The sequence below is a fragment of the Ovis aries genome, chromosome 2 (assembly GCF_016772045.2).
Source record: "Ovis aries strain OAR_USU_Benz2616 breed Rambouillet chromosome 2, ARS-UI_Ramb_v3.0, whole genome shotgun sequence".
Lineage (NCBI taxonomy): Eukaryota > Metazoa > Chordata > Mammalia > Artiodactyla > Bovidae > Ovis > Ovis aries.
Genome location: NC_056055.1, coordinates 72,433,407 through 72,453,452, shown reverse-complemented (window position 1 = coordinate 72,453,452; position 20,046 = coordinate 72,433,407). Strand labels below are relative to the sequence as shown.

Genomic DNA, 20,046 nt, shown 5'->3' with positions numbered 1-20,046 from the left:
CAGCTCACTTAACTCTTGGAAAAAGAAGATCATGTGTTTTATGTTAGTCCAGATGGACAAGAATATTTCTTTTAGAGTTGAAAATCTGAGAATTGTAGGTATTTCCTAGATATTGAATATGCTGCAGGTCACTTAATGTTTGAAATAAATATATATATGTATGATTTTGAAAAGGAACTTATTTAGATGGTGGCCCTGTAGCCAGAGTCCCTTCTTTTTGTAGTATGTCTTGATAATAAAGAATCTGGCCCGTGTTTGCCATGTTAATATTTGATTATAGATTAGCCAAGTTGTCGGATTCATGTAAAAACAAACCAAACAGGTGGTAGTTGTAAGGCAAGTATTAGAAGCACTTTTTTCACCATCCAGTAGGTACTTTTGAAAAGGTTTTAAGAATTTCTGGAGGAATGAAATTGCATTTCTTGTCGTTACAGTATGCCCCATGTTATGATTTTTCTTAAGGAAAACTTGAAGCTGATACATTGTAAGAATGCCAGGTTATATGACTGAAAATAATAATTGCATTCCAGCCAACAAAACCTTACTCTGTCAGTAAGGTTCTCCATTAAAAATGCCAGAAAGAGACAAGCAATTGAAGGCAATTCCATTTACTCTGTTTGGAACACACTGGCCTGTTGCAGGCAAGAGAGACATTCAGTCTCTGAAGGAAAACAGTCCAACCTTTTAGTTCTGACTAATCCTGGCTGAAAATAGTTTGCTGGATTTGGCTTTACTGAAATAAACATAAAGGCTTGAATTATCCCCCCCCAATTTTTTTTTTTTGCATTGCAAAATTAATTTTTGTGCAATAGGATTTCCCTATTTTCCCACTGTTCCCAGATTTTGAAAAAACATATAACTTTGTAAAGTTGACTTTTGCTAAAGTGCATGATGACTATTAAAAATAGAAATGCTTCAATGAAAGAATAGGCTGAGAGGTGAATGTTTATAGGCATCTGCATAGGTTTTCATGATATTATTCAAGATGGGTATGGGAAATGATTACTCTCTCTCCCCTGGTCTGCCTACTCTCCACTGCTAGATGAAATCTTTGCAAAATTTAGATTGCTTGATTTAATAGCATATCAGATCAAGGCCCACAAAACATTAAATTACATGTTATAGTGCAAATGTATTAGTACAGGGTTTCTTAGAGGCTGACTAATGTTGTAGCTCTCATCTTGGGATTATATATTTTTAGCAGGGAGACATCCATTTTCCTGTAAAACATACATATCAAAAATAAATAAATAAAACATACATACCATGAACATTCTGTCTTCTGAAAACTGTTATGATGCTACATGTCGTCTGCTTGATTTGTAAGGTTGTAGTTAACTGGTAGCAAATAATTTTGCTCTGAAAGTTTAGTAATCCTCTCAAGTTGTAGCCCATGGAGAGAAGACATATTGTGTGTAATGTGGATGCACATCTGAAAAAGATTCATTTTTCTGCCTTTTGCAAAACCAGTCTTTATACTCTCAGAATCCAAACAGAAAGAACTATTAAAACTCATCTGTTTCATCTCTCACTTTTTTAGAAACTGATGGTAGTTGATTCAAAGCTCAAGATCTTTGCCAAGTAAAATGACCACGTTCTTCTTTTGGAGACATCAAGTGATCTTTGGGTTTTTATGGCTGTGTCACATGCTGCAAAGACTAGGAGTAATTTAAATTAGAAGGCCTAGTCCACTTTTGTTTTACTTATGTTTAACTGCTATTAATTTTCTGTGGACCACAGTTAGAGTTAGTCATCATTTTCTCTCACTTAGCTTATTGACCCAGGAAAGATGTGATGACCCAGTTGTGTTTGGTGACCATGACTACAGGCAGCCCAATGAGCTTCTGGAAATCATGGTAAAAGGAGGGTGTGTGAAAGGGCTATTCAGTGACAGCCTGCTTACAGTAAGAGGCTACCGCTGGTGTCCTCCCTTGATGCCAAATTCCATTTCATGCATGGGAGAACACATTCTCAGAGTCTCTGACTGTAACTCCTCAGCCTTACCCAGAACTCTGGGATTTAGATCACTCAGAACTTTAGGTGGCAGAACTGGGGGAGGATTGCTAATTTATTACTTGGTTAACTTACTGGAAGAAGAGAATGGTTTCTTTTCTCTTTCCCACCCAAACAACTCCACCCTTCTGTAGATTTCATTCTTACTGCTTCTCTGGAAAGTCAACCAGCTGCTCTCTTTTCAATCTTAGCCTTGATTACGAAGATATTCCCAGCCAATGGCAAAATGCTGGAGGGGTAAAGGCCTTAGCAGGCAGGCAGACAGACCTCATTTAAATCAGAAACCGGAATATGTCAGTACTATATTGAAAAATACCTCAGTCCATTCACTTCTGTCTACTAATACAGCAACTTGTAGGCATGATATTATTCTATTTAGACCTTCATGAGCTTAGACCACCCTTGACATTGATGAATCTCAGAAGTATCAAAACTTTTGAGCATTTCCAGGTATAACTTTGCTGAATTCAAATTTTTTTTTTTCTGAGATGATAAGGTTTCAAATTCTCAACTCAGAGCAAGTAATGAAGCCTTATAATTAGTTTCTTTCCCAAATCCCTGTTTCATGTTCATTAAAGGACAACATAAAGTATAACCCAAAACTATAGATGTACACTGTGTGCTGTGCTTAGTCGCTCAGGCGTGTCTGACTCTTTGCAGCCCCGTGGACGGTAGCCCGCCAGGCTTCTCTGTCCAGGGGGATTCTCCAGGCAAGAATACTGGTGTGGGTTACCATGCCCTCTTCCAGGGGATCTTCCCAACCCAGGATTGGAACCCAGGGCTCCTGTACTGCAAGCGGCTTCTTTACCATCTGAGCCTCCAAGGAAGCCCAGGAATCCTGGAGTGGGTAGCCTGTCCTTTCTCCAGGGGATCTTCCCAACTCAGGAATCCAACTGGGGTTTCCTGCATTGCAGGCGGATTCTTTACCAGCTGAGCTACCAGGGAAGCCCATAGATGTACACAAACCATCCCTAATGATTGCTACATTAAGTGTTCCAACAGAGTGCTCACTGAGAATGTTTTTACCATAGTAGGTCTTTTTGCCATTAAATTGAAGAGTGTGCAACACCTAGATAGCATTCCCAGGAAGATGTGCTCTGAATGAGGCCAGGTACACTCTGTCTGCTAGTACTTATCATGAGAAAGCCTATCTGATCAGAGCAAAGTGAGCAGAGGGGCAGAGTTCCACTGCCAGGATCAGAAACACTGATCCTGGCCTTTGTACACAATAGAAAGCAGTTGTGCTGGGAGGTTAGGGAGTGTTAATAAGGGAATTAGGGGGAATGTGGGTCACCACTTAAATTTTGCTTATTTTTCCTGGATGAATTTTATCCAATAGCAAAAAGGAATTTTGCAAAACTTTTACCCACCCACAGATTTTCACGAAAATGTCACTGACCAAAGACAGCTTTGAATCTTGTATGAATTGACTCATTTCTCCACAGGCATTTTGCCTGGCAAAATTCTTAGTATTTGCTTTGGCTTGACTATTGGGTCATTTGCTTTTTAAGTAACATTGGATTATGGAATACAAGAAAATAAATACAGAGCTGGGGCCATGTCCCCATTCCTCTTTTATGGCCCGATTTATGGGTTCATGAGCCAGCTTTAGCCATGTAAGACATTTCTTGAGGAAAAGTAAGTTCATTGTAAAATGTGGAAGAAGGCTTCTTCCCGGCACATCCTTTGTTATTTTGATAAGATTTAGCATTGATATGGTGACCACAAATTAACTGAACAGAAGGAACCTCAGAAAAATATCATCTAAGCATAACTATTAGTTATCACACCATAATCTTCATATTGGCAACAGTTAATAAATTTTCATAGTGTCACATGTTGGAAAATATGGAGAAGGGAATGTTTTAACATTACTAGTGAGAGTAAATTAGTCTAACCAATTTTGGGAAAAAAACTGTGACTCTTTAGCTAACATGAAGTTGAGAATGTATAACAAAACTCCAAGTGTCTTCCCTGGAGCAAATTTTGGTGTCAGGAAGACATGCAAAGAGGTTTTTATTATACCTTTTTTTTTTTTAAATTATAAATGACTTATCTGTCCATAGATAAGGTACATCAGTAAACTGTGCTTTATTCCTAATGAAATATTATGAAGAAATTAAAAATTAATGTGCTGTGTATAAACCGATATATCTATATATTGATAGATAACATGGATAAATAGATAACAATATTAAATGAAACAATTATATGCAAGAGGGAATAATAATAATACAATTTATGTATATTTAAACATATGCTGCTGCTGCTGCTGCTAAGTCACTTCTGTTGTGTCAGACTCTGTGCGACCTCATAGACGGCAGCCCACCAGGCTCCCCCGTCCCTGGGATTCTCCAGGCAAGAACACTGGAGTGGGTTGCCATTTCCTGCTCCAATGCATGAAGGTGAAAAGTGAAAGTGAAGTCGCTTAGTCATGTCCAACTCTTAGTGACCCCATGGGCTGCAGCCTACCAGGCTCCTCTGCTCATGGGATTTTCCAGGCAAGAGTACTGGAGTGGGTTGCCATTGCTTTCTCCAAAACATATGCTAAGTAGTATTATATAGTTGTTGTAGATATATAGATACATAATTACTTAATACGTAATACAAAATACAATAAAATCATGTAGGCAGGATAACTTTAGGATAGTGGATACTTCTTGAGGCAAAAGAAATAGGAATATCTGGGATGTAGGGATTTTGCTTTATCCTTTATCTAAAGAATGACAGAAATGAAACAAAGTATTAAAATTATTTTAGCTTGGTGGTGGTAATACAGGTGTCATAGGTATCTTATAATATTCTCTATGTGTTGCTGCTCATTTGAAATATTTTACAACTATAAATTTTTATCTAAAAAGAAAAGAAAATCAATGAGTATAACAATCTAACTCTGTTCCATACATAAGTTTTTAAGATGAGGAGGAAAAAACCTAGGAAAATTAAGTGATTTTTCTAGACTAAGTTGTTTGGCCATTGTCTACGTATTCCAAGGAGATGATTTTCCACCTTGACTGACATTGGAATTGCCTGAAAAGATTTATGAAATACCCATACCTTGATCCTACCTCCAGAGTCTGTGATGTAATTGGTCGGGGATGTAGCTTTCCAGGTGATTCTAAAGTACAGAAGGGAGAATCAGTGTTCTAAAAGCTTCCACATTCTGACATTGAACTCAAGAGAGGTGAAAGCCTACCCTGTCGTCTCAGGTAAGGTGTAGGGAGGCACTGTTTAATAGAAAGTACATTTTCGGTATCATCAATGCCCTGACGATTAGGGTACTCTCATGTTCCCTTGGAATAAAATTCAAGACGAGATAAGATTACAGAGTAGCTCTGGTAGTGGCAGAAGGCTTTCAACTGAGTGTCCGTTCCATATTCAGAGTATTCTCTCTCTACAATTAATAGTCAGTTAAAGATTGGGATGAGACTGTGCTGAGTACTGAATGTCATTGCCACCTCTTTGTCTCTTGAGTTAAAAGTGAAACTTCGAGATTTGTCACATTATTCCCATTTCTAAAGGTAAGATAGAGTGTTTTCCCTTCCAACTACCATGCATGCAGCCTTTCTGCTTTTAATATAAAATGATCTTCAGAACATTTTTGCTACTATGGATGTTTCTGAAGAGTTGGTAAATTACCAAAATATTGAATTTTTCCTTTTAGCAAATCTGCCTGATATGATTAAATAAATGAAATTAACATTAATATCCTCTTTGTCTCTTGAGGCCGAAATATCACCAGTGAAACATCTGGTAAAGATCAGAGAGAGGATAGTTTCCAAATCGTATCCCACAAGGCATCAGTCTGTCAAACATTTAATGCAAACTCAATGATTTAAAAAGATACAACTAAATCACAGAATTATTTCCCATCAAGTTTACATAAGAAAGAGATACCACCATATTTATCTGTGTATGTGCATATCCAACATAGTGTAGACATATGTATGTCACCATAAACTACAAACCCATTAGTATAGGTAAGAACAAAACCACAGAAATTCTCATCAGATGGGGCATTGACCACAGTTTATAAGGCTTCTGTCAAATTGGATTTTACATCCCCAGACACAATTTAGAAAGCTTCCATTTGGTAGTGGTTTGATTTTATTTTCCTTTGGAAGGCATTTAATCCATTTTACCTGGGGAACTGGCCTTTCATGAACTTTGTCCTGAAAATAAATTCATAGCAGATTTGGCAAACATTTCATAGCAAGTCATGATTTATGTTTCTTTGCCCTGTGCTTCTAGTATTAATGAAAAGCGATAGATAATGAGAGAAACTTTAAGAGGCTAAATGTTTGAGGCTTTATCCTCATTAAGCAAAATCATTAACTACATTGTGGTTAATGTTCCTTTTAGTTCATATTTGTTTTGTGGTTTTCCTCTAATTTCATGCTCTGAAATACTGTTTTTAAAATTAGAAAAAATTATGATTATCTTTTCCTAAGTGATCCAATTAAGGGAATATATTTCAGATCTTTTGAGGTTTATTCATATGTAGATTTTAAAACGTCTTTTTCTTAGTTTCAGTGTGAAAAATTAGTTTGGCAATTTTTTAGACATGTCTTTTGTGACCTTTGGAATATTTCTTGATTACCTTTGCTTTGAGTGGTTGTGTTGATATCTTTGAGTCCAAATACAATTCAAGTATGTAGAGTGAAAGACACAGTTATGTTTCCATAAAAGAAGTGTCCTGATTCTCTTTGGTGTTTCAAACGTGTTTTGTTCAAACTTTGGGTAGAATGATGTGGAAAAGAGATTTTTTTTTTTCTGGGCGGATTTATTAGTTTCTGTTGTAATTACTGAATCAGGGCTTGTGTACTATCAATAAGACAATGAATGTTGTAATCTTGGGCAGTGGATATGTGGCTGGCAAACACAAAACCTGGGTGAGCAGGCCCTATTTTCCATTTACTCCAACTATGGACAGCCTCAACCAGAGAGGAGATTTGTTGATTTGGTTAGGTGTCATCACTTGTATCCGAGGTTGGCTTAGATAGAAATTTGATGAGAAAATGGAATGAAACCGGTGTGTTCTTATTTTGCAGCACACTATTTTTATTTTCTTGGGTCATGGATCCTAGATTTGAGTACAGAGAACAACTAATACTTTTGAATTTTTAAGAATTAAAGATGATTAATTTGAAAAGTTATTGAGAAACTGGAAAATGAGATGACCTAGTTCTGGGCAGACAGGGCAATGTGCATGAGTAATTGAACTTAGTGTGAGCATATAGTTTATTATTCAAACTGGGACATTTTTGAGTGTGAAAGCGATTCTCTTTCCCTAAAATATTGGTGTAAACCAGCCTTGTCCTGGGAGAACCAGGATGTATAGTTGTCCTACCCAAATAGTATATGCACCGATGTGTCCACCCAATCAGTGCATGCTCGTTCATTCATTGGATCACTTAGTACAAGCCGTGTACCATGCCCTGTTCTGGAAGCTGGGAGTGGGTAAGTACTGAAATAATGGGATATTCTTTTAAGGAGAGGTGACAGCTATGAAAATAGTTATTTACACAGCAATTAAAACAAGGGCTCTGATACAGGTCTATGCAAGTTGTTTTAATGGGAAAACAGGGAAAGAAGCTTCCAACTATGTCGAGTCTTAAAGAAGGTGACTGCATCTTGAAAGAAGACAGTGATTCTTGCAGAGAAAAGGAAGGAAGCCATTCGAGTGGAGCACCACAATATGTGATAACTCGGGGGTCAAAGAGTCCAGGAAAGAAACAATTCGTAGGTAGTTCGATGGCCACAGACTAGGTAGGAATGGGAAGGGAGGCTTGAAACTTACTTTGAACTAATAACAAAGGACATTTACTATCAAACACGGATAATATTTTGAAAACTAGAAGAAATTACACACCTGTTAATACAAACGCAAAATTGGTTAAAACAAAAATCTTTAAAAGCAGCATCCCTAAGGTATGAAGCACTCTGCTTTAGTGCATGTGAAATGAAACTTTGACTTCCCCCAACCCATCTCATTTTCTCGTAAAGTTTATAGTTTCTTTCTTCATTGAAACATATCTTATTAGTTCTAATATGAAACACAAATTTTTCTTTTGCCAAGTGATCAGCTGGAGAAACTGATATATGGAGACAAACATAAAACTATTTTCTGTGGTGGACTTTAAAGGAAAAAAAAAAACCTGAGGAAGACTAAGGACCAAAGGCTATTTGATAAGTTATGTAGAATGACAGATATGGACAGAGACTGTATACATTATCTTGGGTATGAGTAGCCTTCCATTTGTTAAATGATTTCCTTTTATAATCTATAAAGAGAGTAAAGTACTGTTAAGCACTTTGGTTGGACTGGTACTCATCATGTTTAGCTTGTCAGCCCTTTCCCAACTTCCCTCCACCTTCTGACTACTAAGATTTGCTTCGGAATTTTTTCTGCTCAGACTGCATTAAATACAGAGCAGAGCTAAATGTTTGCGATGGTTAGAGGAATGCACATTAAGGCACTTCTCATCAAAATAGCACCCATTCCTGGCGATTCAATCTGGAACACCTTAGGTCTTCATGTCTCTCTAAACTGGGGAAGGCAGAGTGAAAGGAGAGCATGGCCTTTTGTTTCTTGAGCTTCCTCTACACGAGAGGCACGCACCTCTTCTGGGGCTTGAGCCTCCCAAGGTCAGGCCATTTGCCTGTGTGACCAGAGAGCCAGCCTGGAGCCAGCATCAGTAGACTTAGATGTTCAGAGTATTGCAGATAGAGCATCTCACTGATCTTGTTCTTAAAATTACCAAGCTTGTGCAAAACTTGTGCAGAACAGGCTTGTGCAGAACAATTTCTTTTTTCTCTCTCTGTTTTTAAAGCAAGCTTTTTTTAAAAAAAAAATGCTATAATTTTTAAGCTGGAGCATGGATGTTGGTCCTGGTAAGCTCATCCTTTGATGAGAAATATTTCTACAACTATTCACTTTTCACTTTCATGCATTGGAGAAGGAAATGGCAACCCACTCCAGTGTTCTTGCCTGGAGAATCCCAGGGATGGAGGAGCCTGGTGGGCTGCCGTCTATGGGGTCGCACAGAGTCGGACGCGACTGAAGTGACTTAGCAGCAGCAGCAGCAGCAAACTGATTTCTGCCACTTCTGCCTTCCATTCCCAGTCCCAGTTTCTAGTGTGAAGCCACCAAATGGTGCTTTGTTAGCCAAGAGAATGGATTTGGGGGTGGAAGAGCAATTATAATGAAGGGAAAATGGGGGACCCCCACCTTAAGCAAAATTCTGAGATGGAAATCTGTCTTCCATTCCATCTGGGGTGGCTCTTACTGTCTCTTTCCCTCCAGATTTCCATGCTGCCTTAGGGACCCATGCTTTTGCTCCTTATTTTTTCCTTCCATCTAGTCAAGGCTTGCTTTTGGGAAAGAACTTCATCAAAAATAAAATTCATATGTATAAATGGTGAATGACTGAGAAAAGATTCAGTACACTGGCTTCCCAAGGGGCAGCTACTATTTTCACTAGGAAGAAAGTGTTAAACCTCTCCCTTAGAAACTCCTTCAGAGAAATGAAAAGGGAAAGAAAATTTGTGTTACAAATTCTGAGTTACTGGATTACTTTAATCTTCACTGTAGCCCTCAGAGTGAAGTAATTTGTGAGTCTGAGGCTCGTATATTCTCTTCTTTATAACTATGTATTCAAAGATATGTATTCAGATATGTATTCAAGTCCTACCCACAGCACCTGGCTTAATGATTAGAATAACGTATAGTAGTTCTCAAATATATATACATACATATCTATCTACATACCAAGCAATCAACTTATCTATTTATTTATATCTGAGTGTATATGTGGATATATATGTGTATACATATATGTGTGTGTATGTGTGTATATTTTTGAAGTCAGGTGAGGATGCATGAAGGTTATTATTATTCTATTGTTTCTGCTTGTGAGAAGATTTGAAAATTTCCCTAATAAGTTAAAAATAAGCAAATAAAGTCTTTAAGTTAACTTCTAGGAAAGAAAAGGACAGTTTGTTCCTTCAAGCACCTCAGAAAATGTTGCCAGCCATTTTTTTCCTTAGGTATCCTATGTTCTGATCTGAAAGCAAATTAATTTTTTCCATTTCTCTTAAAGGCCTCTGAAATAATTTTGTTTAAAAATGAGGTGAGTGATTCTCTTTAGCAAGAGTATGATATTTGAGAAGCAAATGATAGCAAGGAAGTGTTACTGGAATATATTAAGATAATCTAACTTCTGCAATAGACAGTCCCAAATCTCAGTGGCTTGGTACAATAAAGGTTTATTTCTGGTGCATGTTATATATAATACACCTTGCTCCTCGTGATTGTACAGTGACTCAGCATCCTTCTATCTAATAGTTCTGAAATCTGAGTCTACACTGAAAGAACATGCTGAGAATTGCGCAGAAGTTTTGGAAGCCAGATCTACAAAGGACATGTTTCACTTCTTCCTGTATCCCATTGCCCAAACTCAATCACATGACCCCAGCTAACTGCAAGGGAGGCTGGGAAGTGTGGTCCTCATGTGTGCACAGGAGGACATTAAACACAGAACACTGTACCTAGAGCAGGGAACTAGACATCCCTCTCCTTCCTCAACCCTAACTTATCCATGCTCTCTGTATCCCTTTGAAAAACAGCAACATTCAAGTCCTGATCTTTGAGTTCTTCTTAACAGCCAACCTGTCTCATCAGAGCAGTTTTGTAAAAGATCATTTCTTTTTTCTTATCAGTGCTGGCTTCTATAACTTGCTTTTCAACTTACTAAATCTTTCCCAGCCCAACCCTTTTTTTCTTATTTACTCTCCAAGGATTCCATTGCCATACAGTCACTACTGCTGGGAAAACTTTTGTTATCTCAAGTGAATTACTCAGTTTTTCCCACCTTGTCCAAATTACATGTTCTTGGTGCATAATTCCCCACTGCTCATCATCTTTCTAAGTCATGAGGATGTGTGATGTCTTTATGTCCCACAGGCACTCACCCTTGAGGGAGATCTGCTCATTATCAAGGGCAAGGTCATAAATGAATCACAGAGAGATACACCATTTTGAACAGAAATGTGGTGTGAAGGGCTATTTTACTAAGACCCTGAAATGCAATATTCCCCATCTGTTCATAAAATAACTTATTTGATACACACAGTGTGGTCATAAATGCTCTTCTCTTCTCTGAATGCTTGCTTTTGGTCATGAACTGGCACACACGAAAGGAAAAAATGACAATGTGCCTCTATGGATACTTTTGGTCCATTTCCATAAATATATTCAAACAAAATGAAATTGCCTGGCTCTTTATAATAGGGCCTTTCGTGTGTTTAAGCTCGCAAAATTACCCCCAAGGATGACAAATTGTAAACATCATGCAATACCACAGCCCTGGTTCAAGGCCTGTCTCAGTGTTCTGCCGACATTCACTCTTCCTAGAGACGTTCAAAGTGTTTTAGGAAAACAAAGCTAGGCAAACAAGCTTATCAAGAACAACAATAAAAAAAAAAATCATTGATTCTAATTAGGCAGCGTCACATATACAGAAACAAAGCTGCTTTTGTGTAGTGAAGTGTCTACCTCCTCTCTGAAACACATGGAGTGCTTTCCAGTGGCTTTAGATAGTCAAGCTGACAAAGTTTCAGGGCCCTGACCTTTTGGCCCATCTCAAGCGATGCAGCCGCATTTGTTGAAACTTGCTGAAGGTGTTGGTGGGAGGTGTGCTGGGATACAAGTATGAGACAGGCGCTGTTTTTTTCTGAAAGTTCCAAATTACATGATAAATTGAGGTGGGAAGTATTTAGGTTTTTGAGGCAAGGACTGAGTTTGCAGCAATTATCTCTAGTTGTTCCTGTAGCAAGTATTTCCCCCAGCAACTCAGTGCATTGACCCACTGCTGGTGAGGACTCCAGCAGCTTGGGCTGTCTGGGTCTTCCTGATCTTTATCAATCGTGTGTCCTGGGAAGATCATCTTTAGATTTTAACGCTGGTTTTGTGCTATGCTCATGGAATGGGGCCTTTATGATGGAACTAGGCAAGAAGGAGCCATATCTTCTGAGCAGATAATGGAGAAATCACTCTGATTGCTTTCTCCATTGAGGTAGTAAATCAGAATCAACAGCTGTGTTACTATCCCTTCTCTTGAATTCAGAACTTCAGAAAAATGAATTTCACTAGACCACAGGGTCAGGAACATAGATCTTGGTAGATCAATGGGCAATTTAGTTCAAAATTAAGAGTGCATATTGACCATTTGCAGTGTCAATGATTTATTTTCAAGGAGGAGTTTCATAAAACAGTTGTCTGATTGTACATTTCCTTGGAGGACTGTCTTGCTAATTACCATCAGGGAGTAATAATGGTTCCTGGCTGCCCTCCAGCCAAAAAGCCCATTGTGTTCTGAAGGAATGGTGCTGCCAAGTGTCTTGACAGGTTCCTGCTGCACTTGTCAAGCAGGTGTACCTGGGAGTGAAATTTTGAAGTTGGATTCTCACTTAGCTAAGATTAGAATAGGTTTAATTGAAAGTGTCTAGAATGGGGGAAATTTAGAATTCTTAAATACAGAATGCATACATTTCTAAAAAGCATTGTACTGACCATTTCTAAATTATTTGGTTTCATCTTTTATTTTTACTAACATAGACATCATATATAATTCAAACAATCATAATATAAAAGAAAATTATTTTAATATGGAAAATGTCATAGGGTTGTCTGTGTAATTTTTTCACTTAAAAATCTTTGCATATTTGATTTATGTTTATATTTTAATGCTGAGTCATTCATCTGATTGTAGGTGTGCGTGCTCTCTGTGTGGTTTCCGAAAGTGACCCTCAGGTATAAGACAAAAAGGTTTCTGATGATTGTTTCTATTTCACTCATTCAACTGTTGATCAACTAAGCAACTATTTCATAACAATCTTCTAGGACCCAGAGATACAGCAGTGAACAGGTCAGACCCCAAACTCCCTGTCCTCTTGGAGGTCTAGAGGGAAAGATAGTAAATGATGCAGATACCTGGGGGAAGAAGGTTTCACACTGAGAGAACAGCAAGTGGAAAGGCTTTGAGGCAGTAGTGTTGACCTGGTGTTTTCTAGAAACATCAAGGAGTCCAGGGTGGCTGGAATGGAATGAACAAGGATGAAAGAGAAAAGGAATTCAGGGGGAAAATGGGATCTAGATTGTTTAGGGCCTGTGGGCCATGAAAGGATTTTTTTCCCCCTTGAATCTTTATTTATTTTTATAAATTTATTCATTCTAATTGGAGGAAGGATAGTTTTGAGGAGAGGGATGATACGATTTATTTCTTATTTTGATGTAATTGTTGAATGCTGTATGGAGTGTGTGTTGAGGAAGCACAAGGAATAGAAGCAGGAAGACCAAACCTCCATAACTGGGATCACTGCAGTAGCTTTCTCTCTGGTCTTCCAGCTCATCTCCAATGGTAGAAGTCAGGATAATACATTGAATTTCTCAACAGATTGGATATGAGGTGTAGGAGACAGAAGTGTCAGCAGTGACTCCAAGATTTGGAGTCTGGGAGGATGGGAGTTACCTTGAACTGATGGTAGGAGGTTTGGGAGAAAACAGAGTTTGGTTTTAGACTTGTTAAGTTTGAGGAGCCTGTGCTATGAGTTCCAGGGTGAGTCTAAGATCAGGGAAGTCAAGGCAGATACAGTTTTGGGGATACCTGTGTATAGATAGTATTCAAGGTTATGAGATTGACTGACTTGATTGAAAGTCATGAAAAAATTGGTGTCTGCACTCCTGAATCCCATCTGGATTGAGTGAAAGGAGAAGTGAGTAGTATGAATCAAGTCCTTTTTACCAAACACCTTCTATCTCCTTTGCCCCACCTTGTTGTGTTGCCCTGACTATTTCCTGTGTGTCTAGGAGAATTTCAAGGTGCTGTTGAAGACAAGAAGATAGGGTTGAGGAGGTTGTTTTAAGTTGGCTACCACTGATGTATCTGTATTTATGTCTCCAGCTCAGAAAATAGGCAGACAGAAAACAAGGAGGACATGCTTCAAGAGAAGAGATGGGTTTCTACCATCAGAGTCTTATGCTCTTGAAATTGGGGGCTTGTTAATAATAGGATCCATATATCTTTCTTTATACAGGACTTAACAATGTGTGAGCTTCAAGAAATAGTCTTAAGTCAGTTCTGTCATTGGGATGACAAGGAATCCAGGAACAGATTGGATGACTTCTTGGTCAATGTTTGTTGAGGGGATTTGAAAAACAGTTGGTAATTTTTTTCTCCCTTTCCAATAGTGAGATTCTGTCTTTTAATAAATTAATCTCTCAGTGAATTTGATGGTAGCTTGTGCTCCAGAATTCATGTTCTCAATAATCTGGCTGATTTTTGCATAGACAGCCAGCTCCACCAATATCTCCATAACGTTGATAGGGAGCAATATGAAATGGCTGTGGGTTTGAGGCTCTCAGGCATTATACTTGGGTTCATGTTCTGAATGTGTAGATGGTATGAAAGGGCTCAGGGATTCTGTTCTTGGCCATTAAAGCACTGTGAGTCTATGGAAATAATTTTAAGATCATACGACTACATTTCTTCTTACTCTAAAAACAGCTTGATGAAAAACCTTTTGTGTACCATGTATTGAGTTTGTTTACTGTGGATTATGATAGCTAGGGAACAAAAGCTTACATTTTAGCTTTTGGAAAATTTTATGATGTTCATGTCTATGGCAATAAAACTTTGTTGGCTCCAACAGGATGCCTCTTTTGTTTGCCTGAAATATTATGTCATGTCTATATCCACAGAAAGGAAAGGAATTTTTTAATGTTTATTTTTCCCTTCCGTTTCCTTCCATCTGCCCCCATTTTCTAGCATCTACTCATTCACTTTGGTTTTTCTTTCTATGCAGAGTTATTGAAAGTGAGAGCAAAGAGAAAATGGAGTTTGTAACAGTGCTTAAAATCTGTGTTTGTATTCCCATCTAGTGACCATGAAACCATATTCATTGCTTAAAACCAGTGATATTTAATAAAATTAAGTCTATATTTTATAGAATTTATATCTCTTCTAGGGACTTTCTTATACGAGGTTAGGGCAGGGCCTCATCATCATACACTGTGGACTTTGTGGACCAGATGACTCTTTGTTGAAGAGGAGCTGTCTTGAACATTGTAGGATGTTTAGCTGTATCCCTGGCCTCTACACATCAAATGCCAGTGGCACCCCTTTTATCCCTGGTAGTGACAGAAACGTCTCTAAGCATTGCATATGTCTCCTGAGGGGCAAAGTGGCTGCAGATTGAGATCCACTGAGCTAGGGAAGCCTGAATTTACCTGCCTTATTCATGTGAAGATAGGGCAGTTATTTTGAGGCTATAGCCACTGCCTGAAACACAAATACTTGGCTTAAAGAATCTTCACTTGGCATTTCCAAGTGAGAGCTAGCAGAACCTCTTCTTCTCTGGCTTCACCAAAGACCCCAGCCATGGCCTCTGCAACTTCTGATGACTAGATGAAGAAATGCTTTCAGGATTGTAGTAGGAAGGGATGTAAATTGTCTCAAGTACCTAGTTAACCTGGAATTGCCTTTCCTTATAGAAATATTGATAGAAATGGAAGGTTGGTTCCCTGTTCTAGAAGAATGGCTGTATCTAGAATGTATCCTCCTCTGATGGGGAAGTATCTAGAGCAGATCTAGTATGATATTTTAAGTCAGAATTCTAGTCTTAGGTGAGAATGATCCCTTTCAGTGTTAAACTTATCTATTTTCATATCCATAGTGAAACCATAGTACTGAAAATATACAGAAATTTAGAGGTCCAAATTTGCAACTTCCCTGTGTTCTTGTGATGTTCTTGTAATCCTCTTGATTCTAAAAGTGAAGCCCATTTCACTCTTCCGTTTAGAATAAACTGTTGAAAGGGTGCACTGTTTGTGTCCATGATGACACTAGATAACGTGCTAAGTCACTTCACTCACGTCCAACTCTTTGTGACCCAGTGGACTGTAGCCTACCAGGCTCCTGTGACCATGGGATTTTCCAGGCCAGAATACTGGAGTGGGGTGCCATTTCCTACTCTAGGGGCTCTTCCCAACCCAGGGATCGAACCTGTGTCTCTTATGTCTCCTGCATTGGCAGGCGGGTTCTTTACCACTAGAGCCACCACCGTGGAGATGACACCAGATGTAAATAACTCATTAACAGGAAAGGCCTCTTTCCATCACTACTTAACTTCAATAAGAAAAGCCAGAGAACCTTGAGAACTGCAATTATGCCAAACCAGCACTGCTTGTAAGATTAAGCTTTTTTGAAATCAGCTAATTGAAAGCAATTTTAAAACAAACAACTTTCTAGCTCATCAGGAAAATCATAGGTATAATTATCAGTAGTTACATGTATTATCCTAGAAGAATAATTTTCAAAATATAACACACTGATTGTTTATCTAACCTGTTCTACCCATGAGACTTTTTAAGTCAAGACTGGATTTGGAGATATTTTATAGAATGACTAGTGGCAGTAATAATAGGCACTGACAAATGAAAATGGCCATGTATGGTTTATACGGAATAATAAAAATCCCACTATGCTCATGACAGAAGAAAGTTAAGTAGAACAGCTATATTTGGAGAATACTTTGGAGCCCCAAGGAAAAAACGTTTTCATGGTTTGAGACAGATTGTTGGGAAGCTGAACTCAACCCAAGATAATAACTTTTTCCATTTCTTAAGTCAGGTTTACAGAGCAGTGTCCTGTGCATAATCTCATTGGATTCTCACAATAATCCTTACAGCTAGAAAAGGTAGTTGCAGTTTTCATTTTCATTTTTGAACAAGGGAGCAGAGCAGCCCCTGTGAGTTTTCTGAAGTTTTACTACTGGTAAGTACTAGATTGTAAACCAGGACACAGACTCCTTGACCAGAACTCTTTCCAATCCACCACAGCCTTCCACAAAGCTACTGTGAGTTATGTTTATTCCATTTCACATTCTGCTCTTTTGTGGGGATCCCAGTCCTAGTTCCTGCTCCTACCCCCACTAGGACAGCTACAGTGCGCAATTTAAGGCATCATTTATTTTGCATACTCCCTGGTGTATTGCAAGTAGAGGATCCTGGAGTAATACCATGTATGTAGACCATATGAAATTCCATCCATCACGGAAGTTTTTACCTGTGTTAATTACAACTGAGCGGAATGGCTCTCTAGGCCTGGAAACTTTAAAAGAATCATTCTTTCCCCTCCTTTTCCCCTTCAATATTATTCCACTTGAAATACCATACAACTCTATGATACTAGTTGTGGAAATAGCCACTCAGGTTCTGCAGAATTAAAAAGAGACACTACTCTTTCTGTTCATTTGGTTATAGAAAGACTCTGCTACCTGACATACAATCATTTCGCCTTTTATAAGATGATGTAATTTTGTTCTTTTGAAGTTGGTTATTCTGGAAAAGACACATTTTTATCATTACAAAAATTTATTGTTATCTATCTCTGAACCATATCTATCTTTGAACCCCCAAAAAAGAAATGCATAAAGGCAAAATGGTTCTCTGAAGAGACCTTACAAATAGCTGAGAAAAGAAGAGAAGTGAAAGGCAAAGGAGAAAAGGAAAGATATACCCATTTGAATGCAAAGTTCCAAAGAAGAGCAAGGAGAGATAAGAAAGCCTTCCTTAGTCATCAGTGCAAAGAAATAGAGGAAAACAATAGAATGGGAAAGACTAGAGATCTCAAAAAAATTTAGAGATACCAAGGGAACATTTCATGCAAGATGTGCTCGATAGAGGACAGAAATGGTATGGACCTAACAGAAGCAGAAGATAGCAAAAGGTGGCAAGAATACACAGAAAAATTATACAAAAAAGATCTTCATGACCCAGATAACCATGATGGTGTGATCACTCACCTAGAGCCGGACATCTTGGAATGCGAAGTCAAGTAGGCCTTAGGACGCATTGCTACGAACAAAGGTAGTGGAGGTGATGGCATTCCAGTTGAGCTATTTCAAATCCTAAAAGATGATGCTGTGGAAGTGCTGTTCTCAATATGCCAGCAAATTTGGAAAACTCAGCAGTGGCCACAGGACTGGAAAAGGTCAGTTTTCATTCCAATCCAATGCCAAATAATGCTCAAACTACCGCACAATTGGACTCATCTCACATGCTAGTAAAGTAATGCTCAAAATTCTCCAAGCCAGGCTTCAACAGTACGTGAACCGTGAAGTTCCAGATGTTCAAGCTGGATGTAGAAAAGGCAGAGGAACCAGAAATCAAATTGCTAACATCCGTTGGATCATAGAAAAAGCTAGAGGGTTCCAGAAAAACATCTACTTCTGTTTTATTGACTATGCCAAAGTCTTTGACTATGTGGATCACAACAAACTGTAGAAAATTCTGAAAGAGATGGGAATACCAGACCATCTGACCTGCCTCCTGAGAAATCTGTATGCAGGTCAGGAAGCAATAGTTAGAACTGTACATGGAACAGTAGAATGGTTCCAAATCAGGAAAGGAGTATGTCAAGGCTGTATATTGTCACCCTGCTTATTTAACTTTTATGCAGAGTACATCATAAGAAACACTGGGCTGGATGAAGCACAAGCTGGAATCAAGATTGCCAGGAGAAGTATTAATAACCTCAGATAAACAGATGATACGACCCTTATGGCAAAAAGTGAAGAACTAAAGAGCCTCTTGATAAAAGTGAAAGAGAGTGAAAAAGCTGGCTCAAAACTCAACATTCAGAAAGCTAAGATCATGGCTTTGGGTCTCATCACTGCATGTCAAATAGATGGGGCAAGAATGGAAACAGTGACAGACTTTATTTTGGGGGACTCCAAAATCACTGCAGATGGTAACTCCAGCCATGAAATTAAAAGAGGCTTGCCCCTTGGAAGAAAAGCTATGACCAACCTAAACAGCATATTAAAAAGCAGAGACATTACTTTGCCAACAGAAGTCCATCTAGTCAAAGCTATGGTCTTCCCAGTAGCTATGTATGGATGTGAGAGTTGGACCATAAAGAAAGCTGAGTGCTGAGGAATTGATGGTTTTGAACTGTGGTGTTGGAGAAGACCCTTAAGAGTCTCTTGGACAGCAAGGAGATCCAACCAGTCAATCCTAAAGGAAAATCAATCCTGAGTATTCATTGGAAGGACTGATGCTGACGCTGAAACTCTAATACTTTGGCCACCTGATACAAAGAACTGACTCACTGGAAAAGAACCTGATGGTGGGAAAGATTGAAGACATGGGGAGAAGGGGATGACAGAGAATGAGATGGTTGGATGGCCTCACCAACTTGATGGACATGAGTTTGAGCAAGCTCCAGGAGTTGATGATGGACAGGTGAGTCTGGCATGCTACAGTCCATGGGGTCAGAAAGAGGCAGGCACAACTGAGCAAGTAAACTGAACTGATCTCTGAACCATATATTTTCAAGGGATATTAAATGAACTTTTAAAAATCATATTTTTCCTAATGACTCAGGTGTCTTTTATACTATTTTGTTGTACCCCACCCCAATTAAAAATGTACTAATATGCTCTCATGTTTCCCCAAAGTTGTTTGTCCTGTTTTCATAAGTGATCAGGTTTGTGGGAATGAAAAATGCGTGTAAGAAATTTAATGACTAGGGTAGTGTGTAGTTTAACCGATCAGCCTTGGTGGGCACTAAGGCCGATTAAGATGGGCGGAAAAAGACCTGCCAGCGTAAGCTTCATTTTCTGCACCTGGTCTGGTTTCTGTTGTAAGAATTTGATTTCTATTACAAATATAAAACAGACAACTAAGTAAGAATAAGAATACCACAACTTTTCACTTTTATACCATTTTATACCTTTTCAAAACATCCTCTTATATAGTATGTGTCATTTTATTGTTGCATAATATAGTATGGAAGGCAGAATGGGCAGTCTTATTATTTCTGTTTTCAGTTCACTTCAGTTCAGTCGCTCAGTCATGTCTGACCTTTTGCGACCCCATGGACTGCAGCATGCCAGGCTTCCTTGTCCGTCACCAACTCCTGGAGCTTACTCAAACTCATGTCCATTGAGTTGGCAGACGAGGAACATGAG

The 20,046-nt window shown here is 38.6% G+C and overlaps 1 protein-coding gene across 3 annotated transcripts in view; it reads left to right on the top strand.

Annotated features, from left to right (window-relative positions):
* Positions 1-20,046, top strand: part of GLIS3 (GLIS family zinc finger 3) — a 490,017-nt gene that overhangs the window by 174,348 nt on the left and 295,623 nt on the right. The window lies entirely within an intron of this gene.